Here is a 23216-nt window from a genome sequence, read left to right on the forward strand (position 1 = left end):
CCACTGGAGATTCTGAATCTGTAGGTTTGAGGAAGGAATCAAGGGAGAGAGGGAGGGAGGGAAGAAGAAAGTGAACAAATAATTGTGATAAACGCCAGGTCCAATTTTTAGTAATGATATATGGTCCAAGCTTATGAGATTTCCTCCTCCAAAGCCTGCTCTGAAAGTTCATCTGCCTACATATAAGGCTGTGCAGAAATGCCAGAAGTCTCCTCAATGTAACAAGCATGCCTATTTGGGGGTCAGGGGAGGTAAAGGTAAGAGGGGATATAATAATCATCCTGCTTCATAGAAAGCAAAGTACAGTGTTTCCCCAAGTCAGTTATCATTAGGAGTCCAGTGGTTTCATATTTAAAACCTAGGATTCATAAAATTAACATAATGTTTAATTAAGACCCTGAGCATAGTTTTTAATCTTCAATTCTCTCCCAAATGGACATTTGTTGAGGTTTCTCTGGAGCCTCATATCAGATGGATTAGTTACAGTGCTCTTGTTATAGTATTTCCCAGACACTCTTGGAAAATGGAGCAATATTTTAGAGGCTTGTCAAAATTTTTTCAATGGGGATCAAGAAAACTCTGCCAGGGCTTCCCTGGTGGCTCAGTGGATAAGAATCTGCCTGCCAATGCAGGGGACACAGGTTCTGTCTCTGGTCTTGGAAGATCCCACATGCCGTGGAGTAACTAAGCCCATGTGCCACAACTACTGAGCCTGCGCTCTAGAGCCCGTGAGCCACAACTACTGAGCTGCGTGCCGAGAGCCTGTGCTCCAGAACAAGAGAAGCCACTGCACTGAGAAGCCCACGCACCGCAACAAAGAGTAGCCCCTGCTCTCCACAACTAGAGAAAGCCCGTGTGTAGCAACGAAGACCCAACGCAGCCAAAAATAAATAAATAAATGAAAATTAAAAAAAAAAAAAAGAAAAGAAAACTCTCCCATAACAGAGCTGAGGCTTCAGGCCTGGTGGTCTTCAGCTCCCTTCTGCTCCTTAGCTCATTCCAGCCCTGCCTGACAGTCCCATCCAGGTGTACATGGAGATATCCAACTAGAACTTTCTAAGTAGAGACCTGCTGTGATCCAAGGCTTATCTGTGTGTGTGAAGGACATGCTACCTTGTCTCTGACCCCGCAGAGAATGTTCCCCTGTACTGATGATGAAAATGGCTTTATATTCACAACTTTAGTCTGTGGGTAAGTTTCATCATTACCTCCTCCTTCTACTCACCCACCTCTTCCCTTGGTGCTTTCCTCTTCATGCTTCTCTTTTTCTCTTCGCCCACTTGTGACTTCACTGTGTCTTGTTTTCCTGATGTTCCGGCAGCCTAATACTGTCTCCTTGTTCTTCATAGACCTTTCATCCCCCACCCCCACAAACATATCTTACATCCTCATATAACTCATTTTTTCCCCTTGGCCTTCCAAATTCTCCAAAAGGAAGCACTTTCGCAGCTGGGCGTCTGGCTGTTCTCTAGTCTCCAGTTTTCTCTGTGAACATCTCACAGAAGAGTCTGTTGTAACAATTTTGTTCTGTGTTATTTAGTCCTACTGCATTTTCTTAGGAAAGGAAGCTCAAAACTCCATTATTCTATCTTGTTTCCTTTCTTTTTCTCCCACTTCTTTCATTAGATCATAATGTATTTTAGAGCTTCTTTTCATTTTCTAATAGTACAAACACAGAGGCAAAAAAAAAAATGCAGTGAGTTTTTTCCCTTCCTCCAAAAAGAACCCAGAGCTGATAGCATGAGAGATTCAGTCCAATTTAAGCTCTACTGAAAGTACAGTGTAGGCTTGTGGTGTTCTATAAATAACAACCACATTTCCCAAAGCTGTCTGTGGTTTATACAGAGGACCCCAATTAAACTCAAAACAGCTGAAGGAATAAACCTGTCAAAGAAAATGCATTTATAGTGTACCAGGCAGGTTAGACTACAGAATAAGTCAAATTCTAATTTCCTTAAAGTCATTGAGCTTCCATGTTTTGGTGAGATCAAATCCTAAATAATAAACCCATTTGATTTTACACACTCCCACAAACAAGCTTTTTATTTTACAGGTTCTTGGTAGCAATTTTTTGATGAGATCACATTTAGGGCAATCAAATGTAAATAAAATCTCATCTCTCTAACCCTGAAAGTATGAATCCACCCTTTCTATCACCTCTTCTTTGATAACTAATACATGGACCTCAACTCTGTAGGTAAGTCTTTGTTTCTATTTTTCAAAACACTATATTAGAACCCAGGTCAAACATGGTGTGCTAACCCTAATCCCTTGGTATGTCTATGTTAGGGTGTGGGGAAGAGTGTGGGAGATGACAGTGATGAGCACACAGTGACTCTTGACTTTCATGAGCAGGTTTGTATCCCGATTTACCAAGAGTAGGTGGGCACAAATAATGGAGAAGAAACGTGGTGGCAGTGACCGGTTTATCTGTCGATGAAATCCAGCTAAAGTCAACATTTGCCTTAGCAGGCTGGGGTATTTCTACCTGATGAAATGTCTTAATTTGACATGTTGATTTCCAAATTAGTAACCCATCTTTACTAAAATTGTCCCTTTCTCTAGTTCTGGTGTAAAGAGTTAAGAAATTATTTTGCCTCTCAACAGGGATTGGATAAGAAAACTCTGTCTTCTAATAAACAGGACAAGTTCCCTGAGCAATGCTCTACACAATACCCTACTTGAATCATTCTTAGACTTCTGAGTATGAGTCCAGGCTTTACTATTAAGCATTCATGCAAGAACTTTTCCCTTCCCTTCCAATACAATCACTTCCTCCTCCATTTGCTTCCCCAGGTTTATCACCTAAGAATATTGGCAATAAAGAGCTGGAAATAGTAAAATCAAATCGTTTTCTTCCCTATGTGTTTTAGCATCATGCCATCCAGACTGCCCCTATTTGTATGCCATCTTTTTTTTTTTTTTTTTTGCAGTACACGGGCCTCTCACCGCCGTGGCCTCTCCCGTTGCGGAGCACGGGCTCCGGACGCGCAGGCTCAGCGGCCATGGCTCACGGGCCCAGCCACTCTGTGGCATGTGGGATATTCCCGGACCGGGGCACGAACCCGTGTCCCCTGCAATGGCAGGCGGACTCTCAACCACTGCGCCACCAGGGAAGCTCTGTATGCCATCTTTTAAACCAACACTATTCTTTCAGGGAAGGACGATGGACAACCTTCTACGTCTGGTCTTGGGTTTAAGAGCAAGTTTTCCAAAATGACCTCAGAGATGAGGTTGCCAATTCTTCCTACCCATTAGTATTTGTGTTCAGCGTCCTGAAAAAACTGTCCGTTTTGCCAATTAGTTCACACTCATTTGGACATGTATCAGGTGGGGAGAAAGATGTTTTCTAATGCACTAGAACTGAAGGACGAAAAAAAAAATGGAGATGCAGTACCAAGTTGTGAATATTTTGGGACTCACTGTGCAAATTATTTCTAAGTATTCACCATAGCAGTTTTCCCCAACATATTTAGTGGGCGAATAGTACAGTCAGTGACACCTGGCCCTCTACGCTCATTCACATGATTTCATTAATTTGTTTGATCTAACTGCTTATTCCTTTCATTTTGCTTCTATTAGACTACTGAGGTTTTTCCTGCATTTTACCTAGTTTCCAAACAATCAGCATTAATCCTTCATTCATTCAATTACCTTACTAGGTACTGCCACAATACCTCTGCCTTCAACTTCCTTTTGAAACATTCATTACATTTCTCGCTGTTTAAAATTGTGAGTTATTCTTGATATGCACATTTATCCTGAGGTAGATGAATACAGTTCTATAAAATGAAACAACAGGATGTGACAGTTCTTCGAAAAAAAGAAAGTCCTTTGAAATTAGCTCTCCTAGGAGTCTATTAACCCCTTATTCATATCTTTTGAATATTCTATATAAAACACACGGCTAATATAATCTCTGGACTGTTTTATTCTTTAATGAACAAAAACGAAAACTGAAGGAGAAGAGGGATTATCCCACAGGGGTGATACTTGAGAGCATAGTTAATATTTTAATTTCTTGGGGCTTCCCTGGTGGCGCAGTGGTTGAGAGTCCGCCTGCCAATGCAGGGGAGATGGGTTCGAGCCCTGGTCTGGGAAGATCCCACATGCCGCGGAGCAACTAAGCCCGTGCGCCACAGCTACTGAGCCTGCGCGTCTGGAGCCTGTGCTCCGCAACGGGAGAGGCCGCGACAGCGAGAGGCCCGCGCACCGCGATGAAGAGCGGCCCCCCGCTCGCCGCAACTAGAGAAAGCCCTCGCACAGAAACGAAGCCCCAACACAGCCAAAAATAAATAAACAAATTAATTAAAAAGAAAAAAAATATTTTAATTTCTTTCTGAGCACTGACAAGCTGCCTGTATATGGGGCATGGGGTTTTTAATTCATTCATTTATTCAGAATGTTATTATGCCCCAATCTGAGCCAAGTACTGTGCTAGGTACTGAGGTATACAGTTATTAAAGACAACCCTTCACTCAAGTAGTATCTAAGCTAGCGCACAGAGAGACAAAAATATAATTATAAAACCGCATGTTGTTACAAGTTACGAACAAGCGAAGGACCAGGTGCCAGCTTAGGGGTTGAGGAAAGGCTTCCTCAAGACTGAAGGAGCAAGAGTAGGACAGGTTAGAAAGTGAGAGTGGTATTCCAGGCAAGGGGAACAGCATATGCAAAGGCACAGACACTGGAGGATAAACTGTATGTATGTGTGGGAATGTTAAATTTTAGGAAGGCCTCCATCCTCCAGGATGCTCAAAATTGCAACTGGTGTGCTTGCCTCGAGTTTCCCAAATAATTTATTTGTGATATGGACCAGTGTTAGAATAATGTATAACAAAACAGTAAGTTATCTTTCTACTGTCTGCTTATAAGGATCACTTTAATCTTCGTGCGCTTGACTACTCTCAAGTGGTACTTGTTTGTAGATGCGTTTGATAGGAAAAGACAAGAAGGTTATTTACCTTCTTGTCTATTGAAGGTGAGACAAGAAGGTAAATAAATTTGAAATTGGTAAGCCAATTTCAAATTATCAGTATGGGTGAGGAAGATATATTCTTTAGGAAAATTACTCAGCTAAGACCATTATCCTAGACCAGTAGTTCTCAAAGTTTAGCATTCATAAGAATCCCCTGGAAGCCTTGTTAAAACACAGATGGCCAGGCCCCATCTTCAGAGTTTTGATTCATCAGGTCTGGGTAGGGGTGAGAATTTGCATTTCTAACAAGTTCCCACGTGATGCTTATGCTGCTGATCTGGGACCATACTTGGAGAAACTGGTCTACAGACTTCTTTCAAGTCATTGCAATCATAGAACTGAAAGTATCAAGTCACATGGACTCTTACATGTTAACCATAAATAAGAGTTTAATGCTCTCAAAATAACAGACCGCACCCAAGATGTTTTCTAACTGAAGCCTAGAGACCTTAAATCTCATTCACTCCTGGGGCCCCACTTCCTTAGCTTTGTCCTCTGGGCTTCGAAAAGCAATGTGATTAAAATAATTTATTTCCATACTAAAAGCCTTGTTTTTGACAAGCGCACTCTCTCCTGTACTCTGGTGCTTTCTGAAATATTCTGTTACGTAAGGAGCAAATTACTCCCGAATTTAAACAGACTTCAACAGCTATTACCCTTGTGAAAGCTGCTCGTGAAAATGTGGAGAGTGATCTTTAATGTTTTCTCTTTCTGGTGAAGCGGAAATCAGGCAAAATAAATATCAGTCTGAGGGTCCAGATACTTGCAGCTGAATTTAAATAATGAAATAAAATATCATTATTTTCAAGGAACATTTGTCTTTAAAAAAAGGCTTTCTTTGCTTTCCAAACATATATGGCATTTTGACAAAATGAGCTTTTGCTATTATTTCCACTGAGAACGTTCACAGAAACCTTCAAGCGAACCAAGCCTCAAAGTAGCCTCAGGTTTTTTAAAATGACAAAATGGCTGTGGTTAAACAAAACATAAGCAGGGAACGTTCATTTTCACCCAGAAGAGCTCCTCACTTGCCTTGTTATGGAACTCTACTGGCTGAGGGAGCCTCTGGTACTATGACTCCGCAGTTATTTTAAGTATCTGCGTGGGAGGGATGGGGGATGGAATGGACACAAGATTGATAAATTCCCTTACCTACCTCTGGAGGAGAGGAACTCTGGGCACGACGCTGTCTTATTTACACAGCGAAAAGTGGAATCCATTAGATTTGGCCTTGGGGTTAGGAGGGAAGGAGGAAAAGGAAAAAGAGAACATTAAATTTAAAATATTTCCATTTGTCTATAATTTTTGAAGCAAAACCACTCAGCAAGCAGTAGGATATTTTTAAAAAACATTTTAATGAATATATCACCATTTATTCATCTCTTTCCTGTCCCAGTGCTCTTGATAAATTGAGCTGAAATACCTGTGTAGCTCTTATCATCTGTGTGCAATTGGGGCTGTCAGAGGCATGATGGAGAGCAACCTAAGTCAATCCAAGTTAGAAGCAACAGATTTCACTCTGGGCAACGTTTTCTTTTTACCTAAAAAACACTACGTATACTATCTGTGGATCTCTTGGTGAGGTGATTTCTCCTACAAAACTTGCCCATGCCAGAACTTCCCTGTGTCTAGCCATTTGTACAGAGACTCCCCTCTTCATGGCTGCCCGCCCCCCATACCAGGTCGGGAGTCATAAGCCCTACGCTTTTTTCTCAAGACCCTCCCAGAACATCAGATAAGAGAGAGCAGGAAGAAACAAAAACAAGTGAAAAGCCACCTTCTCATACGTCAGGACCCTGACATCCAAATCATGTAATTTAAATGCAGCCTCATAAGTTTTAGACCCAAGCCATACACCTAAAGAATACCATAATACGGTAAATATCATAATACTTAAAGAAAATATCCCTGACAACAGAGAATACGTTTGTCAAATGCATAAGCATCAAAAATAAATGAAGCATAAGTGGATTAGTGTAAGTATCCATGCTATGGGCTTTTGAGAGACTGTAACCCAAAATATTATTTCTGTTTTTTAGTATACTGCAAAGTATCCATAACTAATGGCTTTGTAGAATATATTAAACCATAATAACTACTGCATTTCATAAATTCTAAGGTGCAACTTTTTAATACATTTTTACATCTAAAAATCAGGATGCATCTTACAGTCAATGATGTATCATATTGCGGTTTCATTGGCAATTTTTAAAATTTAGTCATTTAGCAGATAAAACAACAATGTGCCTTATACTCAGTCGTGTCTGATTTGGTGATATACATAATTATCTACAACAAGAAAGAGCTTTAGCATGAAGCATTTCAACTAACGAATCATAATTTGAGTGACTTACTAAGTACAAGGCATTAGGTTTAGGTGATGGGGAGGCAAAGATAAATAGAATGTATCTCTGATTTCAGAGTTAACAGCATAGTAAGGTAGAGTCACATATAAGCAACTAAATAAGTGCAAAATTTAGTGCTGTGGGAACACAAAGGAAGGAGAAAGTCATCCTGATTAAAGGATCAGAGAAGGCCCATGGAGGAGGTGATTTTTGAGATGAGTCTTAAGAAATGAGAAAGCTTCATCAGGCACATTTGGTACAAGTAGATATAAATGTAGAAGGTTGAAGGAGTAGGATCTAACCTGAAGAAGAAGAAAAGCAAATCAACAGATTCTGAAAATTGCTCAAGAAATATCAGAGTTGTGATATCATTGACTGAATAAGAAAACCAATTGGCAAGGCCAGTTTGAGCAAGGGGTGGGAGGAGTGAAGGTGGAGTGGAATACAGATTGGTTGGGGTATGTTAACTTTGAGGTATTTATAGGGCATTGTAATAGGCATTTGCCTTTTTTTTTTTTTTTTTTTTTTTTGCGGTACGTGGGCCTCTCACTGTTGTGGCCTCTCCCGTTGCGCAGCACAGGCTCCGGACGCGCAGGCTCAACGGCCATGGCTCACAGGCCCAGCCGCTCCGCGGCACGTGGGATCTTCCCGGACCGGGGCACGAACCCGTGTCCCCTGCATCGGCAGGCGGACTCCCAACCACTGCGCCACCAGGGAAGCCCGGCATTTGCCATTTTTGAGTGCCCATCCCACACCCGGGAATATCCCCACTGTGTAAGTCTTGTTAGAAGGTAGGGCCCACTTCCCACTACAGAAGTTTAAAAAGCCAAATATTTGCTTCCCAGCTCCTCTTGCAGCTAGGGTACAGCTGAAACTAGCTTTCGCTAAACAGACATGCCCATCTTGGGGTTTGAATCTGGAGTTAGTGATGCAAAAATGTAAGGCTAGGGGAGACTTCTTTTGGAGGTGAGGGCAGTGGCAGGATCCAGTGTCCATTAGAAGCTGCAGTATCCAGCATTCAGCAGTGCTGTCTTTACCACTCTGGCTCTGCTGAGTAATTTTGGCCAGAGTCCCAGGTATGAAACCTCTCTACAATCTTGCCTGTTTTCCAGCTTTCCCAGGGATGCTGGGAGATAGCCAACATCTTTTCAATAGGTTGTTTTTCTGTTTAAATCCATAAGAGTCAATTTCTATGGTTTGCAAAGTAAGAACCCTGGGTGCTAAAGACATATATCAGAAGATGCCTGACAAGGACTTGGAAAAGGAGCATACAGCATAGGAGGACAGTTTACCTAGAGAACAAAATAGGGGAATCATTTGATTAGGACTGAAACTTAAAACAAAGAAAGAAAATACAGATAGAGAAAAGAGGGAGGAAGGAAATGGCATTGTTTTGGAGGGAGGATGGAACAAGAACACTCAGCACATCTGAGAGAAGGGAAGGAGGAATCAGAGCCATAGAAAGCGCATGTCCTGAGGGCCTACATGTGCCAAGCATCTTGCATAAGCTAACTCATTTAATTTTTACAAATATTACGTATTGCTATCCTAACTTTACAGTTGAGAAAAATGAGATGCATAAACATTAATTAAATAACTTTCTGAAAGTTACATAAATAATAAGTGGTGTGACCAGGATTCAAACTCAGATTTGTCTGATTCCAACATCACACTGCCTCCCTGCCACCAGCTTTAGGTAAGGATTTTGACACAGAAGCCAAAGATAAGGCTTACTGCAGGAGTTCTCGACTCCAGCTGCATACTGGAAACATAAATGGAGATATGGAAACTTATAATGCCTGGATCCCACCCCCAGAGTTTTCGATGTAATTGGTTTGAGGTGCAGCCTGGGGATCAGGACTTTTAAAAGCTTCCCAGATGGTTCCAATATGCAGCCAAGGTTGAGAACCACTGTGGTAGGTGCTATTTCAGCAGAGGAGTGAAACGGTTTGAAGAAAGAGAGGGAAATTAGGCTACAGAGGCAGCAAGTGGTGAAGTGAGGTATTGATAGGGGAACAGTGCAGTGAGGAGGAACAGGTTTGAGTGACATGAGTTTCAAGTGGGTCGAAAAGTAAATTGGAAGTGGACACAGGGAAAGTGAATGTAGACCATTCATACAGTAATAACCATGGAGGTGAAGGGAGGTCGATAGCCACTCTCAACTGTAAGTTGAGAAAATGCTTTGGAAGGATAAAAACAATGAGAACATCTGTAAGCTGAGAGAAAGGGGGCCCTGGCAAGTGAGAATTGCAGATAAAAGTGAGAGGGTTGGGGTCCTGGAAAAGATGGAGTCTGTATTCAAAAGGAGAGAAAGGTTAACTTTTCTGGACAGGAAAAGGACATTTTTCCTTTAATAAAGGAAGAAAATATTTTTTCTTTGGTCAGAGAGGCTGAGATAGATAGTGGGAAAGTAATGGAGGGAGCTTGAGGAAAGTGAAAGGGTGGGATTGGAAAAATGAATATAAGGAAGGGAATAAAGGAGTCAAAACAAAGGAATTAAATAGCTTTAACCTGATATCATATAAAAGGAATTTCAAGTGTAACTAATCATTAGGGTTACATGACTTTCTTAAACAATACTTGGGAGTTTTGAGAAGGTGAGAAAATGGATGAGGAAGTTTACCCAGAGCTGGGGATTGCCCAGACTGACTGGGTGGTAGGTCAAGGGAGTCAGGAACTTTGGGGTGCTACTGAGATCACATACAGATACACATTTGAAATCTAAGCAAGGCTGTTTACTTTGGCATGAAATTTAATACATTAAAATTTACACTAGCCTCCATCCCTGACTTGGCACATAAAATATGTGAAATCCATACGTTCATGTTGAAATCCAAATGCATTCAAAGATAGATAATGATGACTCGAATAGAGGAAGAAGTTGTGGTTTCACATCATGAAATGGTTAGAAGAGATTAGAATAGTGACCAGAGCCCTAAATAATTTGGTAATTCATCTTTCCTGCTTTCAGACAGGCCACATTTCAGGCACTGGCTAAAACATACAGATTTAAATATAGATAAAAATCAGCCCAGTAAATACAGGGTGCTACTTCCATCGATTATGCCTTTTCTAATTTAACAGGCAAGGGAGTTTCTGAAATATTGCTCGTGCTGATGCATCTGTTCCCTTCTAATTCAGATCTCTGAAGGCTCAAACTTCCCAGTTTCTCAAGCCTCATTCTAGCCACAAACCAGTTCATAATGTTTTATTTGTGACACAATTTTTAAGAAATGTTCCTCCAGACAACCATGGCATTGTGCTTGGTACTTTCTGTTCTTTGAAATGCTCTCTTTCAATTCTGAAATTTGGCACAAAAGGTCCCCTCTGCTTAGAATGCTCTCCTTCCATCCCTCATCCCTCACCCCCCACCCTGCCCCCTTCCTTTGCTTTTTTGTTTAGATAACTCCTTCAGGACTCCATTGAAGTATTCCGATAGGCTTTCTCTAGACATATGACCCCATAATACCGTGATCTTACTTCCTATTCCATACCATGCATCCCAGTTTTAATTATTTGTCTAGAGTCTGTCTGTCCTGCTAAACTATAAGATTCACCAGGCAAGGACCATGCCTGGCACGTCATAAGTATTCAATAAACATTTGTTGAGTATTTCAGTGAATAACTGTGACTGGAAAATGGGTTGTATCGGATAGAAACCAAGGCAGGAAGGCTCACTTAAGAAGCTATCACAGTCAACAGATAGAGCAGACTCCACCTATACCCACTTCACTCTTTTACCATTTTCATGCACGCTGACCCCCAGTGTGCTTTCCCTCCCAACAGCCAGCACTTGCATCTCTCGGCCTGAGGACTGCCCCCAGGCTTCCAGAGCAGGCAGGGCCTGGAAATTGATGTCCCTTAGGGGCAGCCCTTAAGTAATGACTGACAAATACAAAACTATAAATACTCCAGCTCCCATGCCTTTTTCAAAAATAGGCAAAACTAAACAATAGATTGTTTAGGGATATATAGGTGGCCAAAAATAGAGAAACGCCAGGGAATGATCAGCAAAAAATTCAGGATAGCAGTTATCTCTGTGAGGAGGAGGAGGAAGTGATTAGGGAGGAGCTCTAAGATACTACTAATATTTTATTTCTTGAGCTGGGTAATGGGTGTATAATGTTCATTGTATTATTTTTTGTTATATATATACATGTGAACAACTACAGCAACAACAACAATGGTCCAGTAGGTTGAAGAGAAAATAGAGTAATAGGAAGATTTTTTTTCATACTGGAGGAGCATTGCAGGGATTGTGGACAGAAGGCAAGGAAGAATAAGGAGTATGGAGAGAAAGTGTCGAGAGAAGTAAAGCAGACTGTGCTAGCCTTGGGGAAATGCTGGACTATATGACCCAGCAATCCCATTCCTAGGTGGAACCCAACAGAAATGAATGCATGTGTTCATCAAAAGATGTGTACAAGAATGCTTAGGAATGGAGTTCTGACACATGCTACCACATGGATGAACCTTTAAAAAGACCTAAGTGAAAGAACCCAGTCACAAAAGGACAAATATTATATGACTCCACTTATCTGAGGTACTTAGAGTAGGCAAATTCATAGAGACAGAAAGTACAGTAAAGGTTATAAGAGGCTGGGAGGAGGAAGGAATGGGGAGTTATTGTTTAATGAGTACAGGCATACCTCAGAGATACTGTGGGTTCATTTTCAATAAAGCGAATATCATAATAACGTGAGTCACGTGAATTTTTTGATTTCCCAGTGCATATAAAAGTTATGTTTAAACTATAGTTTATTAAGCGTGCAATAGCATTATGTCTAAAAAAATGTACATACCTTAATTTAAAAATAATGCTGTTGGAAAAATGGCACCAATAGACTTGCCTAGCACAGGGTTGCTACAAACCTTTAATTTATATATATATAAAAAAAAGCCAATGTCTGCAAAGTGCAATAAAGTTAAGTGCAATAAAACAATGTATGCATGTACAGAGTTTCTGTTTGGGATGATGAGAAACTTCTGGGCATGGATAGTGGTGATACTTGTGCAACATTGTGAAGAAAATACACGTAAAAATGGCTAAAATGATAAATTTTATGTCTATTTTACCACAATTAGTTTAAAAAGAGAAAAAAGTATGCTTATAACAACACTAGTCTTAATATTCTCAATTAGAAACAACCCTAATGTCCATCATCAGTATAATAGATAAATACATTCACACAGTGGGGTATATTCACACAATGAAATACTATACAGCTTTAAAAATGAGCAAACTAAAACTACACACAGCCACATGGATGACTCTCAACAACATAATATTGAGTGAAGGAAGCCAGAGGCAAAAGAGGACATACTGTATGATTACGTGTATATAGTTTATAGACAGATAAAACTAATTCATTATAGGTGAGGGGAAAAGGTTTTAACTGGAAGGGAGAAGGGCCTTCTGTGGTGCAGGTAATGTAATGCCTGTGTTCACTCTGAGAATTCATTCAACTGTACACTTATGGCCTTGTGATTTGTGCACGTTTCTGTATGTAATTATACTTTAAAGTTTACTAAAAAATAAAATAAAAGCAACATAGGGATTCTTCTACCTCTGAGAGATATACAAAAGTGTGGGAGAAGTTTGACATCTATATAGCTATTCTTGAATTCCATTTATATTGTACTGTTGCAGAATTGGAAGCCTCTAATTGTTGAAAATATGTTAAAACTATTCTTATTCTTTAGATCTCCTAAAAATTTTTAGTATTTCCCTCAAGATAATTTATGTGAACCTAAGTTTCCTTGATGTTTCACCTTCATTTTTCACTTTTTATTTTCAGCAATCTAAAAACTATGTTAAAATTTAGCCAATTTCATATTATGTTCTATGGAGATAAATGGATAATAAAAAATTTAAGTAAAAAGTACAAATCAATCTTTTTGATATTGCTTTGAAAATAGTTTTTAATTGGCAAAAAAATCTATTCATTGTGAATTGGAGGATGCTATGTGGCATTAAATGATTACAAGTCTCATTATGTAATATAATTAAACTATTATAAAAACTGTTGGAGTTGGAAGGAATCTTAGGGTCATCAAGTCCAACCGTCAAAGTAAATATAAAAGTCTTCTCTCCAACAGCTTGTGGTTCTCTGCCCAAATACTTCCAGAGACCCTCACCCAAGGTTCCCAAATTCACTGTTGAATCACTGTTATTGTTTTAAAGTTCTTCCTTAGATGAATTAAAATCAGTCTTCCTGTAACTTCCACCATTGATAACAGTTCCATCCTCCAAAATATAGTGGAATAAATTAAACTGTTTTTCCATATGATGTGATAGTAGAAAATAGCATACAGTGGAACAGCCATGGGTTCAAGTTCTATCTCTATCTCTTACTAACTAGCTGACCTTATTTTTCTCATACACAAAATGAAGTGAGAAGATCATCTTACTAAGTTGTTGAGACAATTACACAGATTATACATTAAGCACCAGGAACAGATCCAGTTCCTCATAGTAGAAGACCAATAAATTGTACCTTTTAAAAGTTACATGTGAAGATAATATATTTCCCCTTTGTCATGTTTTCTCCAAAACCTTCCAATTTCTTCCAACTATTCTTTATATGACATGCTCTCCAGGCTTTTCATAGTCTTGGATCCTGTCTTTTTGATACATGCCACTTAGTTACCATGTCACATGATACAGAATACATTACACCAAATATTATCTTTTTCTAAAAAAACTTTTTTGAAATATAGTTGATTGACAATGCTGTGTTAGTTTCAGGTGTACAGTAAAGTGACTCAGTTATATATATATATATATATATATTCTTTTTTTTTTTACATTCTCTTCCATTATAGGTTATTATAAGATATTGAGTATAGTTCCCTATGCTATACAGTAGGTCCTTGTTGGTTATCTATTTTATATATAGTAGTGTGTAGGTTAATCCCTAACTTCTAATTTATCCCACTCCCTCTCTCCCCTTTGGTAACCATAAGTTTGTTTTCTATGTCTGTGAGTCTATTTCAGTTTTGTAAATAAGTTCATGTGTATCATATCATAGATTCCACTTAAAAGCAATATCATATGATATTTGTCTCTCTCTGTCTGCCTTACTTCACTTAGTATGATAATCCCTAATTTCATCCGTGTTGCTACAAATGGCATTATTTCATTCTTTTTTATGGCTGAGTAATATTCCATCACATATATATACCACATCTTCTTTATCCATTCATCTGTTAATGGATATTTAGGTTGCTTCCATGTCTTGGCTGTTGTAAACAGTGCTGCAATAAACATTGGGGTGCGTGTATCTTTTCGAATTATGGTTTTCTCTGGATATATGCCCAGGAGTGGGATTGCTGGATCATACAGTAACTCTATTTTTAGTTTTTTTAAGAAACCTCCATACTGTTCTCCATAGTGGCTGCACCAACTTACATTCCCATCAACAGTGTATGAGGGTTCCCTTTTCTCCACCTCCTCCCCAGCATTTGTCATTTGTAGACGTTTTAATGATGGCCATTCTTACTGGTGTGAGGTGATACCTCACTGTAGTTTTGATTTGCATTTCTCTAATAATTAGTGATGTTGAGCATCTTTTCATGTGCCTTTTGGCCATCTGTATGTCTTCTTTGGAGAAATGTCTTTTTAGATCTTCTGCCCATTTTTTGACTGGGTTGTTTGTGTATTTGATATTGAGCCATATGAGCTGTTTGTATATTTGGGGGATTAATCCCTTGTCACCTGCATGGTTTGCAAATATTTTCTCCCATTCTATAGATTGTCTTTTTGTTTTGTTTATGGTTTCCTTTGCTGTGCAAAAGCTTTTAGGTTTAATTAGGTCCAATTTGTTTATTTTTTATTTCCATTACTAGGAGACAGATCCAAAAAGATATTGCTGTGATTTATGTCAGAGAGTATTCTGCCTATGTTTTCCTCTAGGAGTTTTATAGTATCCTATCTTACATTTAGGTCTTTAATCCATTTTGAGTTTATTTTTGTGTATGGTGTTAGGGAGTGTTCTAATTTCATTCTTTTACATGTAGCACACCAAATATTATCTGAGTACTCACTGGACAGTACTTTGATTTAATGCTGTCCAATAGAACTTTCTGTGATGAGAGAAATGTTCTATGCCTGCACTATCTAGTATGGTAGCCACTAGCCACATGTGGTTATTGAGTACCTGAAATGTGGCTGGTGTTTCTGAGGACCTGAAAGTTTAATTTAACTTATTTTAATTTATTAGCCACAAGAGGTTAGTGGCTACCATTTTTGGACAGTGTAGATCTAGACATTATACTGCCATTAACACTACCTAAACTTGGATAACTATCTTAGAGTTCATTTCATACTGACAGTTTGTGATTAGCTATTTTAGTTTTTACTTCATAAAAACTAACTTTTACTTCATAACAACTACTATTGATATCGATCCAGTTTTCCTGCACCCTGTTATTATGGAAACTGTTTTCTGATTTTCTGAATCACTCTGGAACCTATCTTTAGGGAACCTCAATTTCCTCATCTGTATAATAATGATTGCTTGTACTACATACCTCACACAGTTGACTTAGTGTCAGAAAGTTAATGTATGTGAAAAAGTTTGGAATGCCAAAAAATGCTTTACAAAGTCACAATTTCAGCATCATTACCACTGTTAAATGTTATCTTTCAGGCTATCAAGATATTTATTAATCTGGATGCTATCTTTTAAGATTACCTTTCTCACTCCATGCTTCAGCTACATTGAGCCATATGCCCTCTCTTGCCTCTAGGTCTTCATACATGCTCTCCCTCCCTCTGTGCTCCCTACCCCCTCCTCACCTGGGAGAATGATGTAGTTCTTCTACTCTTGGGGGACTGGCTCAGGGGTTGTATTAGTCTGCTAGGGCTACCATAAAAAAGTACCACAGTCTTTGTGTTTTAACAACAAAAAGTTATTTTTTCACATTTCTGGAGGCTAGAAGTCTGAGATCAAGGTGTCAGCAGGGTTGGTTTCTTCTAAGACCTCTCTCCATGCTTGTAGATGGCCACCTTCTCCCTGTGTCTTCACATGATTTTCTCTATGTGTGTGTGTGTGTCCTAATCTCTTTAGGACACACACACACATAGGATACTAGACATGTTGGATTACGGCTCACCCATATCATTTCTTTTTACATTAATTACATCTTTAATAGCCCTATCTCCAAACACAGTCACATTCTGAGGTACTGGAGATGAGAATGCCAACATATGAATTTGAAGGAGACAGAATTCAGCCCATAACAGGGGCTTTTATATCTACCACCAAGCAACTAAAAATTTGAGATTACATCTGTACTGGTCAGTTGAGATGTGTGGATAAAATTCAGGGGTTTTGTGAACATAAATGGGAAAAAAATCACATCTTTATTTTCACAAACATCTAAGTGAAATTTAGGATTTCCTTCAAATATGAATGTTAAGCAATAAACCACACTAGCCTTAGCTGTACCTGTGACTTCATCATCAATAAAAATCACAGCTATTTTCATAACATATTACAATTGTTGGAGATGTCTCAAATATTGTTTATGCTCATCACTACGTTGAAATTATGACAGTTTGCAGATTCACTACTGGATCTTGGTTTTTAATGGATTAGTAAAGAAATACTATTTCAGTATATCACAGACTTGTTTCATAAGTATTTTGATAACAATATTTCAGTATAGTTGGTTTCCTTTGCAAGTCTGCATAATTTATTTTACACATTTAAAAACATTCTGAGAAGGGGGTTCAACTCATAGGTATCATCATATGTCAAAGGGGCTCATGGCACAAAAAAAGGTGAGAACTCCTGACTGATGGACCTGACCATAGATGGCAGCCCTGTCAGATGTGAAAACAAGGCAATTCAGCCAAGGCAAGATAGGTTGGGTTTAAAGTCTTTAATACAATGTCTTCATAATTTGAGATAACGGGACCTTGTTCTGTGTATTGTGCCTGCCAAAACTTATAAACAGCAAGATCCATTTTCTTTTACATCAGCTCAATCTGGCCTCAACTATGCACTCTCTATGAGGTCATCAGCTTAGGAAGTGCCTCCCTTCTACCCAGGTCCTGGGTCCTGATTTGATGCTTTGGATAGATCAGCTAAGCTTTGTCCCTGAGAAGGCCAATGACCCAGGATTTTTCTGAAGAAAATGATTCTGTTGCCTGAGAGAGGGGTTTACTGAGAGAGATGTGTGTGGGCCCCTTAAAATCAGTTTCACAGCCCACACTCTAGCAACAGTTTTCCCTCTCTGGCCCAAACTGGAAGTTTCTAACTACTTTCTCCTACCCCAGAACCCCTGGAAGCTATATTTATGCTCTTAGTGTCCTACTATCTGTGGAGTAGGGGTGGATCAGGTTTTGTGGATCCCTGAAGCTTATACACTTTGGGGGCCCTTTTTGAGAAAAAGGCTGCAAAACTACAAATAGAAAATTAAGTGCAGGGCCTTCAAAAGGACCTATGCAACTGAGGGGTCTGGAAGTTTAAGTTCTTTTCAGTACACCTGCCTTTGTAATAGGGACCTTGGTACAACAGAAAGAATAACAGAAAGAGTATTATATTTGGAGTTAGATTTTGAGCCCCTAATCTATTTTTTAAATTTTATTGGGTATAACTGATTTACAATGTCGTGTTAGTTTCAGGTGTACACCAAAGTGGATCTGTTATTCAAATACATATATCCACTCTTTTTTAGATTCTTTTCCCATACAGGCCATTACAGAGTATTGAGTAGAGTTCCCTGTGCTATACAGTAGGTCCTTATTAGTTATCTGTTTTACATATATTAATAGTAGTGTGTATGTGTCAATCCCAATCTTCCAGTTTATCCCTCTTCCCATCCTTACCCCCCCAGTAACCATAAGTTTATTTTCTACATCTGTAACTCTATTTCGGTTTTGTAGATAAGCTCACTTGTAGCCTTTTTTTAGATTCCACATATAAGCGTTATCATATGATATTTGTCTTTCTCTGTCTTACTTCACTCAGTATGAGAATCTCTAGGTCCACCCGTGTTGCTGCAAATGGCATTATTTTCTTCTTTTTTATGGCTCGGTAATACTCCATTGTATATATGTACCACATCTTCTTTACCCATTCCTCTGTTGATGGACATTTAGGTTGTTTCCATGTCCTGGCTATTGTGGATAGTGCTGCAATGAACATTGGGGTGCATGTGTATTTTTGACTTATGGTTTTCTCTGGATATATGCCCAGGAGTGGGATTGCTGGATCATATGGTAGCTCTATTTTCAGTTTTTTAAGGAACCTCCATACTGTTCTCCATAGTGGCTGTACCAGTTTGCATTCCCACCAACAGTGTAGGATGGTTCCCTTTTCTCACCCTCTCCAGCATTTATTGTTTGTAGACTTTTTGATGATGGCCATCAAGCCCCTAATCTATTACTTCCAGCCTAGAATACTTCCATGGTCAGAGAGGCTAGGGAAAATGGAGGATCCTAGCAACCCAGGAGCGTAGGGACCCATGTATCTCCATAAGAACACCATCCTTAGAAGGGTTGTTTGAGAATCTATGACAATTGATGTGAAAGGACAATAAGCTGAAGAGTGTTAATAAAATGTGAATTGTGGTTTTATTACAAGAAGTCTTCCTACAGAAAGGTCTCTCTTTGCAGCTCCTTGGCTGCCAAACAAGAACTCAGAGAAGATGGCAGTGGAAGCCATGGGCACTGTCTTTCACCCATACTTGGACCATGGTAAGAGTCAAAGTCACCACTCCTTCTACTCTTTTCTTCTTCATTTGCATCCAGAATGGTCTCTATACTAGCCAAATTTTAATTAAAAGGAAGTGGAATAGTAAGATATAATTTTCTACCTATAAAATTAGCATATAGGTGGGAGTATTACAGCTTTCTTGGAAAGCAATCTGAGAGACCGTTAAGAACTTACTTAAAAGATGAAAATGTATACCTATCCTAAGGAAGTAATTAGAGACCAATGAATATTTCGATAGGGTTATTTATCATTCTGAATAATTGGAAACCTAAATGAACAATGTCCAATATTATGTGAATGGATAAATAAAATAGCATAATAAAATAATTACAGTGTACTCAGATAATGGGCTAATATGCATTCATTAAAATAATGCTTTAAAATATTCCTTTAAATGAATGTTTATAATGTTATAAAAAATTATGTGCAGAGTAAAATCTCAAGTTTGAAAGAAAACATGTTTAAAGGTTAACACTGGTTATCTGCAGGTATTGGCTTTTGAGTAATGTTACTTCCTTCCCTATTCTTTTATGTATTTTCCAAACTTTCCACCATAGACACATGTCATGATTACAATCAGGTAAAAAATTAATCTAAAAAAATGAAAGAATTTGATCTGAAAATGGAGATACCTATTGCTCATACGAAGTTTGGTTTCAGATGCACTTCATTACCAGTATCAGTTAACAAGACTAAGACTTTGCTGGCAAGTACCTGGGATCAGGTTTGCTAGAATTTTAAAAAGGCCTCTGTCTGTGAGCAGTAGACGGGAACAGCTTAGTTTTATAACATGGTAAAAGAATGGGCAAATGGAGCCTGATTCTACCAGCCTGTCTGGCTTTGAAATTGTGTGCTATTTGTGTAACTGCTCATGCTTGGTCGACAGATCAAGGGGCACCCTGCAGATCCTCACATGGCAAGAACTTAGATGGTAATTTCAGGCCACAACAGATGGGAACTGTAAGTGCAGAAGGTCACTCAAAATATTAGTTGCTTTATCTCTGTAGAGCTATGAAGAGAGGGAAGAAGTTACAGACCTGCCGTAAGATAGTGCATTTGGTTCATTCCAGAACACTCCTATCAGTATGCTTGAAGGGCAGAGCACATACAAGGGCAGAATTTCAATTAAGTCATTCACCAAAGTCCATCGAGAACAAGGGCAGCGAATGACAGCCTGGCCAAAAGACTGTCAATGACAGCGTGGCCAATAAACATTGAATTAGGGGTTTCCATATACGTATAATGTCACAAGGCCCTACAAATACAAAACCTATTTTGGAAAAAAGCATGCTATACTGTTGTTCTACTTAGTAATTCAGAGCCTTAAATGATTCAGAACGCAATTTAAATGAAAAAAGTTTTAAATATTGGTAACATAATACTTAAAGTGGTCAAATTTGCCACTGAAATGTTCTTTAGAGATGAATTTTCCTTTTTAGGACTGAGATGGTGCCAGTTTTTATAGGCAAAAAGAAAGTGTTTCAGTAGTGGAATTAAAGTATGAAAAATGTTTTTCAGGTCTTAATAAGATGACTGAGTCTATGATTAGGATACTTTTAAATGAGTAAAAAGTGATGAAGTCATGGGATGTGAATTAAATTTAGAATACATGAAACCAAGTGGGCTTTGAGGATCATGGCTCATATATTTTTCCCCTGCCTTTAGCTGGATTTAATGAAGACCTCTGAAATTTTCATACCTCCATCATTCAAAGGGCCTCTCAAAATATGCTTCATTATAGAAGGGTGACACCATCACAGACATATAATTAGATAAAGGAGAACAACAAGTGACATATAGAATTGAGATAAAAAAGAAGTAAAAATAAACCATTTAAAAGATGCTTGCTTTTAATTTAGAATATATTTGAAGAAGGAGTTATTAAAGAAAAATAGGCAAGCCTTTTATAAGTAAAAATATTTATTTATTGTATTTTTTGAAACATTATGTCTGATGTCTTGACATCTGCTATTTGATCTTCTAAATGGACTTTTCTTAACTGATTCATAAGCTATTTCTATAACAGGCAAATTGTCAGAAGAGTGAAAACTTTATGGATTAAGAAATGATCAAACTAAATGATTTTATGCTTAAGCAAATGAGACTCTTCTTAAGCCTTAATGCAACTATATAGAAAAATCTTGACTGTGGATACACTTTTAGGACTATACTTCACAAAGAATTTGAAAGTTGGAACTTACAAACTATATGGACCACTCCTTTGAAGAGTAATTGTAAAGGACTTGTAGACTTGGCATGGGCTTTCTTATTCACTCAAGCAGTTTGTGACACTGTTTCGAGTGTGACACCAATGGAGAGGATCTGTGTACATATGCTGTGAAGTTGAGTAAGGAGATGGAGATTTTCTAAATACATTCCTTCTTTTTGAGCGTCTGTTCAATGTAGTAAACATTGGGTTAGGTGATTACCATGTGCTGGGAGACCATGATGAATAAGACAAAGTCTCTACGCAAGTTGTTCACAGCTCATGCTGGCCTGCCTCAGCCCCCAACCCACATGTGTAAGCAAAATGATGTCTACTTTGCTAATCATTGCCTTACTTCTTAACTTCCTCAACTTAATATGCCCCATGACTCAAACCCCTGGCCACAGATGATTAGACCACAGATGGACACATGGCCAAGGCTGGGCCAACCAGTCAAATTCTCTTCTGGGCATGGGAATTAAGACTCTTGAGTGTTGAATTCAATTAGGGATGGTGGACACTTAAACAGAAAGAACATGTAAAGTCAGAATTAGAGTCAGCAGTTGGTAATTAAGCCTCTAGAATCAAGTCTAAAATTAATGACTTAACATTGCTTCCCACCAAGACATCCTGACTTCTCTAATCTGGCTACCACCAAGAACAGCTATATCCATTTATATCTATGGGTTTTTATTCACTTTTCTACCATTACCTTCTCCTTTCCACCGAAATCAAAATTTTCCCACCTTTCAAGGACAACCTCAAGCCCCACTTCTTTAAAAACTTTTAAAATTGAAGTATAGTTGATTTACAGTGTTGCCTTAGTTTCTGGCATACAGCGAAGTGATTCACTTACACATATATATGTATATTCTTTTTCATATTTTTTCCATTATGGTTTATTACAGGATATTGAATATAGTTCCCTGTGCTATACAGTAGGACTTTGTTGTTTACCTACTTTACATATAGTAGTTTGTATCTGCTAACCCCCAACTCCTAATTTATCCCTCCCAACCCCCTTTCCCCTTTGGTAACCATAAGTTTGTTTTCTTTGTCTGTGAGACTGTTTCTGTTTTGTAAATAAGTTCATTTGTATCATATTTTAGATTCCACATATAAGTGATATCATATATTTGTCTTTCTCTGTTTGAGTTACTTCACTTAGTATGATCATCTCTAGGTCTATCCGTGTTGCTGCAAATGGCGTTATTTCATTATTTTTATGGCTGAGTAATATTCCATTGTATATATGTACCACATCTTCTTTATCCATTCATCTGTCAGTGGACATGTAGTTTGCTTCCATGTCTTGGCTACTGTAAACAATGCTTCTATGAACACTGGGGTGCGTGTATCTTTTTGAATTATGGTTTTCTCTGGATACATGCCCAGGAGTGGGATTGCTAGATCATATTGTAACTCTATTTTTAGTTTTTTAAGGAACCTCCATACTGTTCTCCATAGTGGCTGTACCAATTTACATTCCCACCAACAGTGTAAAAGGGCTCCCTTTCTCCACACCCTCTCCAGAATTTATTGTCTGTAGATTTTTTGATGATGGCCATTCTGACCAGTGTGAGGTGATACCTCGTTGTAGTTCTGATTTGCATTTCTCTACTAATTAGTAATGTTGAGCATCTTTTCATGTGCCTGTTGGCCATCTGTATGTCTTCTTTGGAGAAATGTCTATTTAGGTTTCCTGCCCATTTTTTGATTGGGTTGGGTTTTTTTGTTGTTGTTGTTTCTGAGTTGTATGAGCTGTTTGTATATTTTGGAAATTAAGCCCTTGCTGGTTGCATCATCTTAAAATATTTTCTCCAATTCTGTAGGTTGTCTTTTTGTTTTGTTTATGGTTTCCTTTGCTGTGCAAAAGCTTATAAGTTTGACTTGGTACCATTTGTTTATTTTTGCTTTTATTTCTATTGCCTTGGGAGACTGACCTAAGAAAACATTGCTAC

Source organism: Grampus griseus (assembly GCF_964374135.1).
Source record: "Grampus griseus genome assembly, chromosome: X".
In the NCBI taxonomy this organism is placed as follows: domain Eukaryota; kingdom Metazoa; phylum Chordata; class Mammalia; order Artiodactyla; family Delphinidae; genus Grampus; species Grampus griseus.